Source organism: Pelobates fuscus, chromosome 2 (genome assembly GCF_036172605.1).
Source record: "Pelobates fuscus isolate aPelFus1 chromosome 2, aPelFus1.pri, whole genome shotgun sequence".
Taxonomy (NCBI): Eukaryota; Metazoa; Chordata; class Amphibia; order Anura; family Pelobatidae; genus Pelobates; species Pelobates fuscus.
Window position 1 is genome coordinate 352,918,274 of NC_086318.1, and position 18,527 is coordinate 352,936,800.

General features: G+C 43.0%; 22 non-coding genes across 22 annotated transcripts; all 22 read right to left on the reverse strand.

Annotated features, from left to right (window-relative positions):
* Positions 1-179: 179 nt before the first annotated feature.
* Positions 180-346, reverse strand: LOC134589704 (U1 spliceosomal RNA). The gene has a single exon (XR_010086738.1). It is a non-coding gene; the product is annotated as a U1 spliceosomal RNA (small nuclear RNA).
* Positions 347-815: 469 nt separating this feature from the next.
* On the reverse strand, positions 816-956 carry LOC134593142 (U4 spliceosomal RNA). The gene has a single exon (XR_010089667.1). It is a non-coding gene; the product is annotated as a U4 spliceosomal RNA (small nuclear RNA).
* An 899-nt stretch (positions 957-1,855) lies between these two features.
* On the reverse strand, positions 1,856-2,022 carry LOC134589705 (U1 spliceosomal RNA). The gene has a single exon (XR_010086739.1). It is a non-coding gene; the product is annotated as a U1 spliceosomal RNA (small nuclear RNA).
* A 470-nt stretch (positions 2,023-2,492) lies between these two features.
* On the reverse strand, positions 2,493-2,633 carry LOC134592665 (U4 spliceosomal RNA). Its single transcript, XR_010089259.1, has one exon. It is a non-coding gene; the product is annotated as a U4 spliceosomal RNA (small nuclear RNA).
* Positions 2,634-3,532: 899 nt separating this feature from the next.
* On the reverse strand, positions 3,533-3,699 carry LOC134589706 (U1 spliceosomal RNA). The gene has a single exon (XR_010086740.1). It is a non-coding gene; the product is annotated as a U1 spliceosomal RNA (small nuclear RNA).
* Positions 3,700-4,169: 470 nt separating this feature from the next.
* LOC134592666 (U4 spliceosomal RNA) lies at positions 4,170-4,310 on the reverse strand. The gene has a single exon (XR_010089260.1). It is a non-coding gene; the product is annotated as a U4 spliceosomal RNA (small nuclear RNA).
* Positions 4,311-5,209: 899 nt separating this feature from the next.
* Positions 5,210-5,376, reverse strand: LOC134589707 (U1 spliceosomal RNA). The gene has a single exon (XR_010086741.1). It is a non-coding gene; the product is annotated as a U1 spliceosomal RNA (small nuclear RNA).
* Positions 5,377-5,845: 469 nt separating this feature from the next.
* On the reverse strand, positions 5,846-5,986 carry LOC134593143 (U4 spliceosomal RNA). Its single transcript, XR_010089668.1, has one exon. It is a non-coding gene; the product is annotated as a U4 spliceosomal RNA (small nuclear RNA).
* Positions 5,987-6,885: 899 nt separating this feature from the next.
* Positions 6,886-7,052, reverse strand: LOC134590686 (U1 spliceosomal RNA). Its single transcript, XR_010087572.1, has one exon. It is a non-coding gene; the product is annotated as a U1 spliceosomal RNA (small nuclear RNA).
* A 470-nt stretch (positions 7,053-7,522) lies between these two features.
* Positions 7,523-7,663, reverse strand: LOC134592667 (U4 spliceosomal RNA). Its single transcript, XR_010089261.1, has one exon. It is a non-coding gene; the product is annotated as a U4 spliceosomal RNA (small nuclear RNA).
* An 899-nt stretch (positions 7,664-8,562) lies between these two features.
* Positions 8,563-8,729, reverse strand: LOC134589709 (U1 spliceosomal RNA). Its single transcript, XR_010086742.1, has one exon. It is a non-coding gene; the product is annotated as a U1 spliceosomal RNA (small nuclear RNA).
* Positions 8,730-9,199: 470 nt separating this feature from the next.
* LOC134592668 (U4 spliceosomal RNA) lies at positions 9,200-9,340 on the reverse strand. The gene has a single exon (XR_010089262.1). It is a non-coding gene; the product is annotated as a U4 spliceosomal RNA (small nuclear RNA).
* An 899-nt stretch (positions 9,341-10,239) lies between these two features.
* LOC134589710 (U1 spliceosomal RNA) lies at positions 10,240-10,406 on the reverse strand. Its single transcript, XR_010086743.1, has one exon. It is a non-coding gene; the product is annotated as a U1 spliceosomal RNA (small nuclear RNA).
* Positions 10,407-10,876: 470 nt separating this feature from the next.
* Positions 10,877-11,017, reverse strand: LOC134593578 (U4 spliceosomal RNA). The gene has a single exon (XR_010090039.1). It is a non-coding gene; the product is annotated as a U4 spliceosomal RNA (small nuclear RNA).
* Positions 11,018-12,011: 994 nt separating this feature from the next.
* LOC134590202 (U1 spliceosomal RNA) lies at positions 12,012-12,178 on the reverse strand. Its single transcript, XR_010087160.1, has one exon. It is a non-coding gene; the product is annotated as a U1 spliceosomal RNA (small nuclear RNA).
* Positions 12,179-12,648: 470 nt separating this feature from the next.
* Positions 12,649-12,789, reverse strand: LOC134593832 (U4 spliceosomal RNA). The gene has a single exon (XR_010090257.1). It is a non-coding gene; the product is annotated as a U4 spliceosomal RNA (small nuclear RNA).
* A 994-nt stretch (positions 12,790-13,783) lies between these two features.
* Positions 13,784-13,950, reverse strand: LOC134589711 (U1 spliceosomal RNA). The gene has a single exon (XR_010086744.1). It is a non-coding gene; the product is annotated as a U1 spliceosomal RNA (small nuclear RNA).
* A 470-nt stretch (positions 13,951-14,420) lies between these two features.
* LOC134593579 (U4 spliceosomal RNA) lies at positions 14,421-14,561 on the reverse strand. Its single transcript, XR_010090040.1, has one exon. It is a non-coding gene; the product is annotated as a U4 spliceosomal RNA (small nuclear RNA).
* Positions 14,562-15,460: 899 nt separating this feature from the next.
* Positions 15,461-15,627, reverse strand: LOC134589712 (U1 spliceosomal RNA). Its single transcript, XR_010086745.1, has one exon. It is a non-coding gene; the product is annotated as a U1 spliceosomal RNA (small nuclear RNA).
* A 470-nt stretch (positions 15,628-16,097) lies between these two features.
* Positions 16,098-16,238, reverse strand: LOC134592669 (U4 spliceosomal RNA). Its single transcript, XR_010089263.1, has one exon. It is a non-coding gene; the product is annotated as a U4 spliceosomal RNA (small nuclear RNA).
* Positions 16,239-17,137: 899 nt separating this feature from the next.
* Positions 17,138-17,304, reverse strand: LOC134589713 (U1 spliceosomal RNA). The gene has a single exon (XR_010086746.1). It is a non-coding gene; the product is annotated as a U1 spliceosomal RNA (small nuclear RNA).
* A 470-nt stretch (positions 17,305-17,774) lies between these two features.
* LOC134592670 (U4 spliceosomal RNA) lies at positions 17,775-17,915 on the reverse strand. The gene has a single exon (XR_010089264.1). It is a non-coding gene; the product is annotated as a U4 spliceosomal RNA (small nuclear RNA).
* Between the last annotated feature and the right edge of the window lie 612 nt (positions 17,916-18,527).

The window sequence follows — 18,527 nt, forward strand, 5'->3', positions numbered from 1 at the left end:
AATTCTGGCTTAAAACTGGTCTCCAGAAAACATAGATAATAAAAATGATCAAGCCTAGGAAATGATTGTCGCTGCCTGCTTGATGTGGAAAGTAAGAGCCAAAGAAGACGGGTGCCGTGGCTGAAATTATCCTTCATCAGAATTGGTGAAGTTCTCTATTTTTGTCAAACAAGCAAACACAGGGGAAAGCGCGAACGCAGTCCCCCACTACCATAAATTATGCAGTCGAGTTTCCCACATTTGAGGAAATCGCAGAGGTCAACTGGTACGGAGTGCAATGAACCAGCCTCACTCTGGGAGAGCCACCTTAGGGATCATGGCTATTGCTCCCCTGCCAGGTAAGTATGACATGACGGGTACATTCAAAGGCACGCCCGCTGGGAAGCCTTTCCTTTAGGCTGTGGTGAAATAATAAAGCAAGTTAAAAAAAAAAAAGCAAATAAATAATCCAAATGATAGAAGGCTACAAAAGATTACCAAACCTCATGGCTGATCGTTGTTTTCCTTAGCTACCAGTAATTTTAGTGCCTTCAGGTGGTTAGGTGTGAATAATTGAGCTGGATTCAGGGTGCGAAGGAGCAATTTGCATAAAGGCAAATGCTAGGCCAATGAGCCGAAGGATGGGAATTCGTAGCATGTAGTGAGAATAGTGTGCTGCCGGAAACAAGTGAATTCAGTGGGAGAGAAAGGTAAAAGGGAAATGCTAAGAAGCCAGCGGAAGGAATGGTGCAACAGAGCTCAGGAAGAAACGGGAGTCACGTAAGACACGCCCTAGACATGGGGCGCCATAAACTTTTATTAAACCAATCTTTCAGTCTCCTTAGAGCCTGTCAAAAATTGCCAATGCTGACTATATTTCAAGTCATCATGGCAGGGTATTGGGTAAAGTTTTCAATTAGCAATAATCACGCCTCGGATTGACCTCATGGGCTACGATACTGCCACTGCGCAAAGCTAGCTGTTCAAGTGGGCCAGCTTTTAAGAGCTACCACGTAAGGAAACTTTAAGACAGCGGTGAGAAAAAGTTCATGACCATAAGCCATTGCAAAGGATTATGGGAGGCAATATTCTAATTAGGCCCGCTTCCTCCTACAGGGAAGCTTAAACCCCAACAAATTCCTCGGTCTTCTTATATGGCATCTTGGAATGGTTCCAAACCTATAACAGAGAGTGAGGGCAACCATATCTTGCAGCAAACCTTGTACAATTTTTTTTCGCTCTTTGGAAACAGTTTTGCCAAGATTCTACTACAGCAGCCATTAGGCAGAGTACACAATCCGCTGGTCTACGTTCGTCCCCAAAGTCACACATTTCATGACTCCATCGATAGGAATGACCCTTGCCTAGCACCTGTCTTCTCTTCATCCACACTCAACAGGGCTGAAAGAACATTTGTGGTGGCTTTTTCAAAATTCCATGGTGTTCATTAGTAAGTGCTAGCGACCACCCAGCTATTCCTAAGGTTTGGTCTGATTGTCTCAAGCGGCAATTCACTGCCTTGATCCAGAAAATCTTTTTTTCCCAGAAATTCAATCAAACGTTACGTTCTGTTGGAAGACGCAATATAGGTCTCCAATTCTTTATTTCTTCCATTGCATTGAAGCATACAATAAATCAAAAGAAGTCAGGATAAAAAAATGATGAAAAAAAAGCTGAAAAGTTAAAATAAAAAGTGAAATTCTGGCTTAAAACTGGTCTCCAGAAAACATAGATAATAAAAATGATCAAGCCTAGGAAATGATTGTCGCTGCCTGCTTGATGCGGAAAGTAAGAGCCAAAGAAGACGGGTGCCGTGGCTGAAATTATCCTTCGTCAGAATTGGTGAAGTTCTCTATTTTTGTCAAACAAGCAAACACAGGGGAAAGCGCGAACGCAGTCCCCCACTACCATAAATTATGCAGTCGAGTTTCCCACATTTGAGGAAATCGCAGAGGTCAACTGGTACGGAGTGCAATGAACCAGCCTCACTCTGGGAGAGCCACCTTAGGGATCATGGCTATTGCTCCCCTGCCAGGTAAGTATGACATGACGGGTACATTCAAAGGCACGCCCGCTGGGAAGCCTTTCCTTTAGGCTGTGGTGAAATAATAAAGCAAGTAAAAAAAAAAAAAAGCAAATAAATAATCCAAATGATAGAAGGCTACAAAAGATTACCAAACCTCGTGGCTGATCGTTGTTTTCCTTAGCTACCAGTAATTTTAGTGCCTTCAGGTGGTTAGGTGTGAATAATTGAGCTGGATTCAGGGTGCGAAGGAGCAATTTGCATAAAGACAAATGCTAGGCCAATGAGCCGAAGAATGGGAATTCGTAGCATGTAGTGAGAATAGTGTGCTGCCGGAAACAAGTGAATTCAGTGGGAGAGAAAGGTAAAAGGGACATGCTAAGAAGCCAGCGGAAGGAATGGTGCAACAGAGCTCAGGAAGAAACGGGAGTCACGTAAGACACGCCCTAGACATGGGGCGCCATAAACTTTTATTAAACCAATCTTTCAGTCTCCTTAGAGCCTGTCAAAAATTGCCAATGCTGACTGTATTTCAAGTCATCATGGCGGGGTATTGGGTAAAGTTTTCAATTAGCAATAATCACGCCTCGGATTGACCTCATGGGCTACGATACTGCCACTGCGCAAAGTTAACTGTTCAAGTGGGCCAGCTTTTAAGAGCTACCACGTAAGGACACTTTAAGACAGCGGTGAGAAAAAGTTCATGACCATAAGCCATTGCAAATTATTGTGGGAGGCAATATTCTAATTAGGCCCGCTTCCTCCTACAGGGAAGCTTAAACCCCAACAAATTCCTCGGTCTTCTTATATGGCATCTTGGAATGGTTCCAAACCTATAACAGAGAGTGAGGGCAACCATATCTTGCAGCAAACCTTGTACAATTTTTTTTCGCTCTTTGGAAACAGTTTTGCCAAGATTCTACTACAGCAGCCATTAGGCAGAGTACACAATCCGCTGGTCTACGTTCGTCCCCAAAGTCACACATTTCATGACTCCATCGATAGGAATGACCCTTGCCTAGCACCTGTCTTCTCTTCATCCACACTCAACAGGGCTGAAAGAACATTTGTGGTGGCTTTTTCAAAATTCCATGGTGTTCATTAGTAAGTGCTAGCGACCACCCAGCTATTCCTAAGGTTTGGTCTGATTGTCTCAAGCGGCAATTCACTGCCTTGATCCAGAAAATCTTTTTTTCCCAGAAATTCAATCAAACGTTACGTTCTGTTGGAAGACGCAATATAGGTCTCCAATTCTTTATTTCTTCCATTGCATTGAAGCATACAATAAATCAAAAGAAGTCAGGATAAAAAAATGATGAAAAAAAAGCTGAAAAGTTAAAATAAAAAGTGAAATTCTGGCTTAAAACTGGTCTCCAGAAAACATAGATAATAAAAATGATCAAGCCTAGGAAATGATTGTCGCTGCCTGCTTGATGCGGAAAGTAAGAGCCAAAGAAGACGGGTGCCGTGGCTGAAATTATCCTTCGTCAGAATTGGTGAAGTTCTCTATTTTTGTCAAACAAGCAAACACAGGGGAAAGCGCGAACGCAGTCCCCCACTACCATAAATTATGCAGTCGAGTTTCCCACATTTGAGGAAATCGCAGAGGTCAACTGGTACGGAGTGCAATGAACCAGCCTCACTCTGGGAGAGCCACCTTAGGGATCATGGCTATTGCTCCCCTGCCAGGTAAGTATGACATGACGGGTACATTCAAAGGCACGCCCGCTGGGAAGCCTTTCCTTTAGGCTGTGGTGAAATAATAAAGCAAGTTAAAAAAAAAAAAAGCAAATAAATAATCCAAATGATAGAAGGCTACAAAAGATTACCAAACCTCGTGGCTGATCGTTGTTTTCCTTAGCTACCAGTAATTTTAGTGCCTTCAGGTGGTTAGGTGTGAATAATTGAGCTGGATTCAGGGTGCGAAGGAGCAATTTGCATAAAGACAAATGCTAGGCCAATGAGCCGAAGAATGGGAATTCGTAGCATGTAGTGAGAATAGTGTGCTGCCGGAAACAAGTGAATTCAGTGGGAGAGAAAGGTAAAAGGGACATGCTAAGAAGCCAGCGGAAGGAATGGTGCAACAGAGCTCAGGAAGAAACGGGAGTCACGTAAGACACGCCCTAGACATGGGGCGCCATAAACTTTTATTAAACCAATCTTTCAGTCTCCTTAGAGCCTGTCAAAAATTGCCAATGCTGACTGTATTTCAAGTCATCATGGCGGGGTATTGGGTAAAGTTTTCAATTAGCAATAATCACGCCTCGGATTGACCTCATGGGCTACGATACTGCCACTGCGCAAAGTTAACTGTTCAAGTGGGCCAGCTTTTAAGAGCTACCACGTAAGGACACTTTAAGACAGCGGTGAGAAAAAGTTCATGACCATAAGCCATTGCAAATTATTGTGGGAGGCAATATTCTAATTAGGCCCGCTTCCTCCTACAGGGAAGCTTAAACCCCAACAAATTCCTCGGTCTTCTTATATGGCATCTTGGAATGGTTCCAAACCTATAACAGAGAGTGAGGGCAACCATATCTTGCAGCAAACCTTGTACAATTTTTTTTCTCTCTTTGGAAACGGTTTTGCCAAGATTCTACTACAGCAGCCATTAGGCAGAGTACACAATCCGCTGGTCTACGTTCGTCCCCAAAGTCACACATTTCATGACTCCATCGATAGGAATGACCCTTGCCTAGCACCTGTCTTCTCTTCATCCACACTCAACAGGGCTGAAAGAACATTTGTGGTGGCTTTTTCAAAATTCCATGGTGTTCATTAGTAAGTGCTAGCGACCACCCAGCTATTCCTAAGGTTTGGTCTGATTGTCTCAAGCGGCATTTCACTGCCTTGATCCAGAAAATCTTTTTTTCCCAGAAATTCAATCAAACGTTACGTTCTGTTGGAAGACGTAATATAGGTCTCCAATTCTTTATTTCTTCCATTGCATTGAAGCATACAATAAATCAAAAGAAGTCAGGATAAAAAAATGATGAAAAAAAAGCTGAAAAGTAAAAATAAAAAGTGAAATTCTGGCTTAAAACTGGTCTCCAGAAAACATAGATAATAAAAATGATCAAGCCTAGGAAATGATTGTCGCTGCCTGCTTGATGTGGAAAGTAAGAGCCAAAGAAGACGGGTGCCGTGGCTGAAATTATCCTTCATCAGAATTGGTGAAGTTCTCTATTTTTGTCAAACAAGCAAACACAGGGGAAAGCGCGAACGCAGTCCCCCACTACCATAAATTATGCAGTCGAGTTTCCCACATTTGAGGAAATCGCAGAGGTCAACTGGTACGGAGTGCAATGAACCAGCCTCACTCTGGGAGAGCCACCTTAGGGATCATGGCTATTGCTCCCCTGCCAGGTAAGTATGACATGACGGGTACATTCAAAGGCACGCCCGCTGGGAAGCCTTTCCTTTAGGCTGTGGTGAAATAATAAAGCAAGTTAAAAAAAAAAAAGCAAATAAATAATCCAAATGATAGAAGGCTACAAAAGATTACCAAACCTCATGGCTGATCGTTGTTTTCCTTAGCTACCAGTAATTTTAGTGCCTTCAGGTGGTTAGGTGTGAATAATTGAGCTGGATTCAGGGTGCGAAGGAGCAATTTGCATAAAGGCAAATGCTAGGCCAATGAGCCGAAGGATGGGAATTCGTAGCATGTAGTGAGAATAGTGTGCTGCCGGAAACAAGTGAATTCAGTGGGAGAGAAAGGTAAAAGGGAAATGCTAAGAAGCCAGCGGAAGGAATGGTGCAACAGAGCTCAGGAAGAAACGGGAGTCACGTAAGACACGCCCTAGACATGGGGCGCCATAAACTTTTATTAAACCAATCTTTCAGTCTCCTTAGAGCCTGTCAAAAATTGCCAATGCTGACTATATTTCAAGTCATCATGGCAGGGTATTGGGTAAAGTTTTCAATTAGCAATAATCACGCCTCGGATTGACCTCATGGGCTACGATACTGCCACTGCGCAAAGCTAGCTGTTCAAGTGGGCCAGCTTTTAAGAGCTACCACGTAAGGAAACTTTAAGACAGCGGTGAGAAAAAGTTCATGACCATAAGCCATTGCAAAGGATTATGGGAGGCAATATTCTAATTAGGCCCGCTTCCTCCTACAGGGAAGCTTAAACCCCAACAAATTCCTCGGTCTTCTTATATGGCATCTTGGAATGGTTCCAAACCTATAACAGAGAGTGAGGGCAACCATATCTTGCAGCAAACCTTGTACAATTTTTTTTCGCTCTTTGGAAACAGTTTTGCCAAGATTCTACTACAGCAGCCATTAGGCAGAGTACACAATCCGCTGGTCTACGTTCGTCCCCAAAGTCACACATTTCATGACTCCATCGATAGGAATGACCCTTGCCTAGCACCTGTCTTCTCTTCATCCACACTCAACAGGGCTGAAAGAACATTTGTGGTGGCTTTTTCAAAATTCCATGGTGTTCATTAGTAAGTGCTAGCGACCACCCAGCTATTCCTAAGGTTTGGTCTGATTGTCTCAAGCGGCAATTCACTGCCTTGATCCAGAAAATCTTTTTTTCCCAGAAATTCAATCAAACGTTACGTTCTGTTGGAAGACGCAATATAGGTCTCCAATTCTTTATTTCTTCCATTGCATTGAAGCATACAATAAATCAAAAGAAGTCAGGATAAAAAAATGATGAAAAAAAAGCTGAAAAGTTAAAATAAAAAGTGAAATTCTGGCTTAAAACTGGTCTCCAGAAAACATAGATAATAAAAATGATCAAGCCTAGGAAATGATTGTCGCTGCCTGCTTGATGCGGAAAGTAAGAGCCAAAGAAGACGGGTGCCGTGGCTGAAATTATCCTTCGTCAGAATTGGTGAAGTTCTCTATTTTTGTCAAACAAGCAAACACAGGGGAAAGCGCGAACGCAGTCCCCCACTACCATAAATTATGCAGTCGAGTTTCCCACATTTGAGGAAATCGCAGAGGTCAACTGGTACGGAGTGCAATGAACCAGCCTCACTCTGGGAGAGCCACGTTAGGGATCATGGCTATTGCTCCCCTGCCAGGTAAGTATGACATGACGGGTACATTCAAAGGCACGCCCGCTGGGAAGCCTTTCCTTTAGGCTGTGGTGAAATAATAAAGCAAGTAAAAAAAAAAAAAAGCAAATAAATAATCCAAATGATAGAAGGCTACAAAAGATTACCAAACCTCGTGGCTGATCGTTGTTTTCCTTAGCTACCAGTAATTTTAGTGCCTTCAGGTGGTTAGGTGTGAATAATTGAGCTGGATTCAGGGTGCGAAGGAGCAATTTGCATAAAGACAAATGCTAGGCCAATGAGCCGAAGAATGGGAATTCGTAGCATGTAGTGAGAATAGTGTGCTGCCGGAAACAAGTGAATTCAGTGGGAGAGAAAGGTAAAAGGGACATGCTAAGAAGCCAGCGGAAGGAATGGTGCAACAGAGCTCAGGAAGAAACGGGAGTCACGTAAGACACGCCCTAGACATGGGGCGCCATAAACTTTTATTAAACCAATCTTTCAGTCTCCTTAGAGCCTGTCAAAAATTGCCAATGCTGACTGTATTTCAAGTCATCATGGCGGGGTATTGGGTAAAGTTTTCAATTAGCAATAATCACGCCTCGGATTGACCTCATGGGCTACGATACTGCCACTGCGCAAAGTTAACTGTTCAAGTGGGCCAGCTTTTAAGAGCTACCACGTAAGGACACTTTAAGACAGCGGTGAGAAAAAGTTCATGACCATAAGCCATTGCAAATTATTGTGGGAGGCAATATTCTAATTAGGCCCGCTTCCTCCTACAGGGAAGCTTAAACCCCAACAAATTCCTCGGTCTTCTTATATGGCATCTTGGAATGGTTCCAAACCTATAACAGAGAGTGAGGGCAACCATATCTTGCAGCAAACCTTGTACAATTTTTTTTCGCTCTTTGGAAACAGTTTTGCCAAGATTCTACTACAGCAGCCATTAGGCAGAGTACACAATCCGCTGGTCTACGTTCGTCCCCAAAGTCACACATTTCATGACTCCATCGATAGGAATGACCCTTGCCTAGCACCTGTCTTCTCTTCATCCACACTCAACAGGGCTGAAAGAACATTTGTGGTGGCTTTTTCAAAATTCCATGGTGTTCATTAGTAAGTGCTAGCGACCACCCAGCTATTCCTAAGGTTTGGTCTGATTGTCTCAAGCGGCAATTCACTGCCTTGATCCAGAAAATCTTTTTTTCCCAGAAATTCAATCAAACGTTACGTTCTGTTGGAAGACGTAATATAGGTCTCCAATTCTTTATTTCTTCCATTGCATTGAAGCATACAATAAATCAAAAGAAGTCAGGATAAAAAAATGATGAAAAAAAAGCTGAAAAGTTAAAATAAAAAGTGCAATTCTGGCTTAAAACTGGTCTCCAGAAAACATAGATAATAAAAATGATCAAGCCTAGGAAATGATTGTCGCTGCCTGCTTGATGCGGAAAGTAAGAGCCAAAGAAGACGGGTGCCGTGGCTGAAATTATCCTTCGTCAGAATTGGTGAAGTTCTCTATTTTTGTCAAACAAGCAAACACAGGGGAAAGCGCGAACGCAGTCCCCCACTACCATAAATTATGCAGTCGAGTTTCCCACATTTGAGGAAATCGCAGAGGTCAACTGGTACGGAGTGCAATGAACCAGCCTCACTCTGGGAGAGCCACCTTAGGGATCATGGCTATTGCTCCCCTGCCAGGTAAGTATGACATGACGGGTACATTCAAAGGCACGCCCGCTGGGAAGCCTTTCCTTTAGGCTGTGGTGAAATAATAAAGCAAGTTAAAAAAAAAAAAAGCAAATAAATAATCCAAATGATAGAAGGCTACAAAAGATTACCAAACCTCGTGGCTGATCGTTGTTTTCCTTAGCTACCAGTAATTTTAGTGCCTTCAGGTGGTTAGGTGTGAATAATTGAGCTGGATTCAGGGTGCGAAGGAGCAATTTGCATAAAGACAAATGCTAGGCCAATGAGCCGAAGAATGGGAATTCGTAGCATGTAGTGAGAATAGTGTGCTGCCGGAAACAAGTGAATTCAGTGGGAGAGAAAGGTAAAAGGGACATGCTAAGAAGCCAGCGGAAGGAATGGTGCAACAGAGCTCAGGAAGAAACGGGAGTCACGTAAGACACGCCCTAGACATGGGGCGCCATAAACTTTTATTAAACCAATCTTTCAGTCTCCTTAGAGCCTGTCAAAAATTGCCAATGCTGACTGTATTTCAAGTCATCATGGCGGGGTATTGGGTAAAGTTTTCAATTAGCAATAATCACGCCTCGGATTGACCTCATGGGCTACGATACTGCCACTGCGCAAAGTTAACTGTTCAAGTGGGCCAGCTTTTAAGAGCTACCACGTAAGGACACTTTAAGACAGCGGTGAGAAAAAGTTCATGACCATAAGCCATTGCAAATTATTGTGGGAGGCAATATTCTAATTAGGCCCGCTTCCTCCTACAGGGAAGCTTAAACCCCAACAAATTCCTCGGTCTTCTTATATGGCATCTTGGAATGGTTCCAAACCTATAACAGAGAGTGAGGGCAACCATATCTTGCAGCAAACCTTGTACAATTTTTTTTCTCTCTTTGGAAACGGTTTTGCCAAGATTCTACTACAGCAGCCATTAGGCAGAGTACACAATCCGCTGGTCTACGTTCGTCCCCAAAGTCACACATTTCATGACTCCATCGATAGGAATGACCCTTGCCTAGCACCTGTCTTCTCTTCATCCACACTCAACAGGGCTGAAAGAACATTTGTGGTGGCTTTTTCAAAATTCCATGGTGTTCATTAGTAAGTGCTAGCGACCACCCAGCTATTCCTAAGGTTTGGTCTGATTGTCTCAAGCGGCATTTCACTGCCTTGATCCAGAAAATCTTTTTTTCCCAGAAATTCAATCAAACGTTACGTTCTGTTGGAAGACGTAATATAGGTCTCCAATTCTTTATTTCTTCCATTGCATTGAAGCATACAATAAATCAAAAGAAGTCAGGATAAAAAAATGATGAAAAAAAAGCTGAAAAGTAAAAATAAAAAGTGAAATTCTGGCTTAAAACTGGTCTCCAGAAAACATAGATAATAAAAATGATCAAGCCTAGGAAATGATTGTCGCTGCCTGCTTGATGTGGAAAGTAAGAGCCAAAGAAGACGGGTGCCGTGGCTGAAATTATCCTTCATCAGAATTGGTGAAGTTCTCTATTTTTGTCAAACAAGCAAACACAGGGGAAAGCGCGAACGCAGTCCCCCACTACCATAAATTATGCAGTCGAGTTTCCCACATTTGAGGAAATCGCAGAGGTCAACTGGTACGGAGTGCAATGAACCAGCCTCACTCTGGGAGAGCCACCTTAGGGATCATGGCTATTGCTCCCCTGCCAGGTAAGTATGACATGACGGGTACATTCAAAGGCACGCCCGCTGGGAAGCCTTTCCTTTAGGCTGTGGTGAAATAATAAAGCAAGTTAAAAAAAAAAAAAGCAAATAAATAATCCAAATGATAGAAGGCTACAAAAGATTACCAAACCTCGTGGCTGATCGTTGTTTTCCTTAGCTACCAGTAATTTTAGTGCCTTCAGGTGGTTAGGTGTGAATAATTGAGCTGGATTCAGGGTGCGAAGGAGCAATTTGCATAAAGGCAAATGCTAGGCCAATGAGCCGAAGGATGGGAATTCGTAGCATGTAGTGAGAATAGTGTGCTGCCGGAAACAAGTGAATTCAGTGGGAGAGAAAGGTAAAAGGGAAATGCTAAGAAGCCAGCGGAAGGAATGGTGCAACAGAGCTCAGGAAGAAACGGGAGTCACGTAAGACACGCCCTAGACATGGGGCGCCATAAACTTTTATTAAACCAATCTTTCAGTCTCCTTAGAGCCTGTCAAATATTGCCAATGCTGACTGTATTTCAAGTCATCATGGCGGGGTATTGGGTAAAGTTTTCAATTAGCAATAATCACGCCTCGGATTGACCTCATGGGCTACGATACTGCCATTGCGCAAAGCTAGCTGTTCAAGTGGGCCAGCTTTTAAGAGCTACCACGTAAGGACACTTTAAGACAGCGGTGAGAAAAAGTTCATGACCATAAGCCATTGCAAAGGATTATGGGAGGCAATATTCTAATTAGGCCCGCTTCCTCCTACAGGGAAGCTTAAACCCCAACAAATTCCTCGGTCTTCTTATATGGCATCTTGGAATGGTTCCAAACCTATAACAGAGAGTGAGGGCAACCATATCTTGCAGCAAACCTTGTACATTTTTTTTTCTCTCTTTGGAAACAGTTTTGCCAAGATTCTACTACAGCAGCCATTAGGCAGAGTACACAATCCGCTGGTCTACGTTCGTCCCCAAAGTCACACATTTCATGACTCCATCGATAGGAATGACCCTTGCCTAGCACCTGTCTTCTCTTCATCCACACTCAACAGGGCTGAAAGAACATTTGTGGTGGCTTTTTCAAAATTCCATGGTGTTCATTAGTAAGTGCTAGCGACCACCCAGCTATTCCTAAGGTTTGGTCTGATTGTCTCAAGCGGCAATTCACTGCCTTGATCCAGAAAATCTTTTTTTCCCAGAAATTCAATCAAACGTTACGTTCTGTTGGAAGACGTAATATAGGTCTCCAATTCTTTATTTCTTCCATTGCATTGAAGCATACAATAAATCAAAAGAAGTCAGGATAAAAAAATGATGAAAAAAAAGCTGAAAAGTTAAAATAAAAAGTGAAATTCTGGCTTAAAACTGGTCTCCAGAAAACATAGATAATAAAAATGATCAAGCCTAGGAAATGATTGTCACTGCCTGCTTGATGTGGAAAGTAAGAGCCAAAGAAGACGGGTGCCGTGGCTGAAATTATCCTTCGTCAGAATTGGTGAAGTTCTCTATTTTTGTCAAACAAGCAAACACAGGGGAAAGCGCGAACGCAGTCCCCCACTACCATAAATAAATTCTCCTTCGTCAGAATTGGTGAAGTTCTCTATTTTTGTCAAACAAGCAAACACAGGGGAAAGCGCGAACGCAGTCCCCCACTACCATAAATTATGCAGTCGAGTTTCCCACATTTGAGGAAATCGCAGAGGTCAACTGGTACAGAGTGCAATGAACCAGCCTCACTCTGGGAGAGCCACCTTAGGGATCATGGCTATTGCTCCCCTGCCAGGTAAGTATGACATGACGGGTACATTCAAAGGCACGCCCGCTGGGAAGCCTTTCCTTTAGGCTGTGGTGAAATAATAAAGCAAGTTAAAAAAAAAAAAAGCAAATAAATAATCCAAATGATAGAAGGCTACAAAAGATTACCAAACCTCGTGGCTGATCGTTGTTTTCCTTAGCTACCAGTAATTTTAGTGCCTTCAGGTGGTTAGGTGTGAATAATTGAGCTGGATTCAGGGTGCGAAGGAGCAATTTGCATAAAGGCAAATGCTAGGCCAATGAGCCGAAGGATGGGAATTCGTAGCATGTAGTGAGAATAGTGTGCTGCCGGAAACAAGTGAATTCAGTGGGAGAGAAAGGTAAAAGGGAAATGCTAAGAAGCCAGCGGAAGGAATGGTGCAACAGAGCTCAGGAAGAAACGGGAGTCACGTAAGACACGCCCTAGACATGGGGCGCCATAAACTTTTATTAAACCAATCTTTCAGTCTCCTTAGAGCCTGTCAAATATTGCCAATGCTGACTGTATTTCAAGTCATCATGGTGGGGTATTTGGTAAAGTTTTCAATTAGCAATAATCACGCCTCGGATTGACCTCATGGGCTACGATACTGCCACTGCGCAAAGCTAGCTGTTCAAGTGGGCCAGCTTTTAAGAGCTACCACGTAAGGAAACTTTAAGACAGCGGTGAGAAAAAGTTCATGACCATAAGCCATTGCAAAGGATTATGGGAGGCAATATTCTAATTAGGCCCACTTCCTCCTACAGGGAAGCTTAAACCCCAACAAATTCCTCGGTCTTCTTATATGGCATCTTGGAATGGTTCCAAACCTATAACAGAGAGTGAGGGCAACCATATCTTGCAGCAAACCTTGTACATTTTTTTTTCTCTCTTTGGAAACAGTTTTGCCAAGATTCTACTACAGCAGCCATTAGGCAGAGTACACAATCCGCTGGTCTACGTTCGTCCCCAAAGTCACACATTTCATGACTCCATCGATAGGAATGACCCTTGCCTAGCACCTGTCTTCTCTTCATCCACACTCAACAGGGCTGAAAGAACATTTGTGGTGGCTTTTTCAAAATTCCATGGTGTTCATTAGTAAGTGCTAGCGACCACCCAGCTATTCCTAAGGTTTGGTCTGATTGTCTCAAGCGGCAATTCACTGCCTTGATCCAGAAAATCTTTTTTTCCCAGAAATTCAATCAAACGTTACGTTCTGTTGGAAGACGTAATATAGGTCTCCAATTCTTTATTTCTTCCATTGCATTGAAGCATACAATAAATCAAAAGAAGTCAGGATAAAAAAATGATGAAAAAAAAGCTGAAAAGTTAAAATAAAAAGTGAAATTCTGGCTTAAAACTGGTCTCCAGAAAACATAGATAATAAAAATGATCAAGCCTAGGAAATGATTGTCACTGCCTGCTTGATGTGGAAAGTAAGAGCCAAAGAAGACGGGTGCCGTGGCTGAAATTATCCTTCGTCAGAATTGGTGAAGTTCTCTATTTTTGTCAAACAAGCAAACACAGGGGAAAGCGCGAACGCAGTCCCCCACTACCATAAATAAATTCTCCTTCGTCAGAATTGGTGAAGTTCTCTATTTTTGTCAAACAAGCAAACACAGGGGAAAGCGCGAACGCAGTCCCCCACTACCATAAATTATGCAGTCGAGTTTCCCACATTTGAGGAAATCGCAGAGGTCAACTGGTACGGAGTGCAATGAACCAGCCTCACTCTGGGAGAGCCACCTTAGGGATCATGGCTATTGCTCCCCTGCCAGGTAAGTATGACATGACGGGTACATTCAAAGGCACGCCCGCTGGGAAGCCTTTCCTTTAGGCTGTGGTGAAATAATAAAGCAAGTTAAAAAAAAAAAAAGCAAATAAATAATCCAAATGATAGAAGGCTACAAAAGATTACCAAACCTCGTGGCTGATCGTTGTTTTCCTTAGCTACCAGTAATTTTAGTGCCTTCAGGTGGTTAGGTGTGAATAATTGAGCTGGATTCAGGGTGCGAAGGAGCAATTTGCATAAAGGCAAATGCTAGGCCAATGAGCCGAAGGATGGGAATTCGTAGCATGTAGTGAGAATAGTGTGCTGCCGGAAACAAGTGAATTCAGTGGGAGAGAAAGGTAAAAGGGAAATGCTAAGAAGCCAGCGGAAGGAATGGTGCAACAGAGCTCAGGAAGAAACGGGAGTCACGTAAGACACGCCCTAGACATGGGGCGCCATAAACTTTTATTAAACCAATCTTTCAGTCTCCTTAGAGCCTGTCAAATATTGCCAATGCTGACTGTATTTCAAGTCATCATGGCGGGGTATTGGGTAAAGTTTTCAATTAGCAATAATCACGCCTCGGATTGACCTCATGGGCTACGATACTGCCATTGCGCAAAGCTAGCTGTTCAAGTGGGCCAGCTTTTAAGAGCTACCACGTAAGGACACTTTAAGACAGCGGTGAGAAAAAGTTCATGACCATAAGCCATTGCAAAGGATTATGGGAGGCAATATTCTAATTAGGCCCGCTTCCTCCTACAGGGAAGCTTAAACCCCAACAAATTCCTCGGTCTTCTTATATGGCATCTTGGAATGGTTCCAAACCTATAACAGAGAGTGAGGGCAACCATATCTTGCAGCAAACCTTGTACATTTTTTTTTCTCTCTTTGGAAACAGTTTTGCCAAGATTCTACTACAGCAGCCATTAGGCAGAGTACACAATCCGCTGGTCTACGTTCGTCCCCAAAGTCACACATTTCATGACTCCATCGATAGGAATGACCCTTGCCTAGCACCTGTCTTCTCTTCATCCACACTCAACAGGGCTGAAAGAACATTTGTGGTGGCTTTTTCAAAATTCCATGGTGTTCATTAGTAAGTGCTAGCGACCACCCAGCTATTCCTAAGGTTTGGTCTGATTGTCTCAAGCGGCAATTCACTGCCTTGATCCAGAAAATCTTTTTTTCCCAGAAATTCAATCAAACGTTACGTTCTGTTGGAAGACGCAATATAGGTCTCCAATTCTTTATTTCTTCCATTGCATTGAAGCATACAATAAATCAAAAGAAGTCAGGATAAAAAAATGATGAAAAAAAAGCTGAAAAGTTAAAATAAAAAGTGAAATTCTGGCTTAAAACTGGTCTCCAGAAAACATAGATAATAAAAATGATCAAGCCTAGGAAATGATTGTCGCTGCCTGCTTGATGCGGAAAGTAAGAGCCAAAGAAGACGGGTGCCGTGGCTGAAATTATCCTTCGTCAGAATTGGTGAAGTTCTCTATTTTTGTCAAACAAGCAAACACAGGGGAAAGCGCGAACGCAGTCCCCCACTACCATAAATTATGCAGTCGAGTTTCCCACATTTGAGGAAATCGCAGAGGTCAACTGGTACGGAGTGCAATGAACCAGCCTCACTCTGGGAGAGCCACCTTAGGGATCATGGCTATTGCTCCCCTGCCAGGTAAGTATGACATGACGGGTACATTCAAAGGCACGCCCGCTGGGAAGCCTTTCCTTTAGGCTGTGGTGAAATAATAAAGCAAGTAAAAAAAAAAAAAAGCAAATAAATAATCCAAATGATAGAAGGCTACAAAAGATTACCAAACCTCGTGGCTGATCGTTGTTTTCCTTAGCTACCAGTAATTTTAGTGCCTTCAGGTGGTTAGGTGTGAATAATTGAGCTGGATTCAGGGTGCGAAGGAGCAATTTGCATAAAGACAAATGCTAGGCCAATGAGCCGAAGAATGGGAATTCGTAGCATGTAGTGAGAATAGTGTGCTGCCGGAAACAAGTGAATTCAGTGGGAGAGAAAGGTAAAAGGGACATGCTAAGAAGCCAGCGGAAGGAATGGTGCAACAGAGCTCAGGAAGAAACGGGAGTCACGTAAGACACGCCCTAGACATGGGGCGCCATAAACTTTTATTAAACCAATCTTTCAGTCTCCTTAGAGCCTGTCAAAAATTGCCAATGCTGACTGTATTTCAAGTCATCATGGCGGGGTATTGGGTAAAGTTTTCAATTAGCAATAATCACGCCTCGGATTGACCTCATGGGCTACGATACTGCCACTGCGCAAAGTTAACTGTTCAAGTGGGCCAGCTTTTAAGAGCTACCACGTAAGGACACTTTAAGACAGCGGTGAGAAAAAGTTCATGACCATAAGCCATTGCAAATTATTGTGGGAGGCAATATTCTAATTAGGCCCGCTTCCTCCTACAGGGAAGCTTAAACCCCAACAAATTCCTCGGTCTTCTTATATGGCATCTTGGAATGGTTCCAAACCTATAACAGAGAGTGAGGGCAACCATATCTTGCAGCAAACCTTGTACAATTTTTTTTCGCTCTTTGGAAACAGTTTTGCCAAGATTCTACTACAGCAGCCATTAGGCAGAGTACACAATCCGCTGGTCTACGTTCGTCCCCAAAGTCACACATTTCATGACTCCATCGATAGGAATGACCCTTGCCTAGCACCTGTCTTCTCTTCATCCACACTCAACAGGGCTGAAAGAACATTTGTGGTGGCTTTTTCAAAATTCCATGGTGTTCATTAGTAAGTGCTAGCGACCACCCAGCTATTCCTAAGGTTTGGTCTGATTGTCTCAAGCGGCAATTCACTGCCTTGATCCAGAAAATCTTTTTTTCCCAGAAATTCAATCAAACGTTACGTTCTGTTGGAAGACGCAATATAGGTCTCCAATTCTTTATTTCTTCCATTGCATTGAAGCATACAATAAATCAAAAGAAGTCAGGATAAAAAAATGATGAAAAAAAAGCTGAAAAGTTAAAATAAAAAGTGAAATTCTGGCTTAAAACTGGTCTCCAGAAAACATAGATAATAAAAATGATCAAGCCTAGGAAATGATTGTCGCTGCCTGCTTGATGCGGAAAGTAAGAGCCAAAGAAGACGGGTGCCGTGGCTGAAATTATCCTTCGTCAGAATTGGTGAAGTTCTCTATTTTTGTCAAACAAGCAAACACAGGGGAAAGCGCGAACGCAGTCCCCCACTACCATAAATTATGCAGTCGAGTTTCCCACATTTGAGGAAATCGCAGAGGTCAACTGGTACGGAGTGCAATGAACCAGCCTCACTCTGGGAGAGCCACCTTAGGGATCATGGCTATTGCTCCCCTGCCAGGTAAGTATGACATGACGGGTACATTCAAAGGCACGCCCGCTGGGAAGCCTTTCCTTTAGGCTGTGGTGAAATAATAAAGCAAGTTAAAAAAAAAAAAAGCAAATAAATAATCCAAATGATAGAAGGCTACAAAAGATTACCAAACCTCGTGGCTGATCGTTGTTTTCCTTAGCTACCAGTAATTTTAGTGCCTTCAGGTGGTTAGGTGTGAATAATTGAGCTGGATTCAGGGTGCGAAGGAGCAATTTGCATAAAGACAAATGCTAGGCCAATGAGCCGAAGAATGGGAATTCGTAGCATGTAGTGAGAATAGTGTGCTGCCGGAAACAAGTGAATTCAGTGGGAGAGAAAGGTAAAAGGGACATGCTAAGAAGCCAGCGGAAGGAATGGTGCAACAGAGCTCAGGAAGAAACGGGAGTCACGTAAGACACGCCCTAGACATGGGGCGCCATAAACTTTTATTAAACCAATCTTTCAGTCTCCTTAGAGCCTGTCAAAAATTGCCAATGCTGACTGTATTTCAAGTCATCATGGCGGGGTATTGGGTAAAGTTTTCAATTAGCAATAATCACGCCTCGGATTGACCTCATGGGCTACGATACTGCCACTGCGCAAAGTTAACTGTTCAAGTGGGCCAGCTTTTAAGAGCTACCACGTAAGGACACTTTAAGACAGCGGTGAGAAAAAGTTCATGACCATAAGCCATTGCAAATTATTGTGGGAGGCAATATTCTAATTAGGCCCGCTTCCTCCTACAGGGAAGCTTAAACCCCAACAAATTCCTCGGTCTTCTTATATGGCATCTTGGAATGGTTCCAAACCTATAACAGAGAGTGAGGGCAACCATATCTTGCAGCAAACCTTGTACAATTTTTTTTCTCTCTTTGGAAACGGTTTTGCCAAGATTCTACTACAGCAGCCATTAGGCAGAGTACACAATCCGCTGGTCTACGTTCGTCCCCAAAGTCACACATTTCATGACTCCATCGATAGGAATGACCCTTGCCTAGCACCTGTCTTCTCTTCATCCACACTCAACAGGGCTGAAAGAACATTTGTGGTGGCTTTTTCAAAATTCCATGGTGTTCATTAGTAAGTGCTAGCGACCACCCAGCTATTCCTAAGGTTTGGTCTGATTGTCTCAAGCGGCATTTCACTGCCTTGATCCAGAAAATCTTTTTTTCCCAGAAATTCAATCAAACGTTACGTTCTGTTGGAAGACGTAATATAG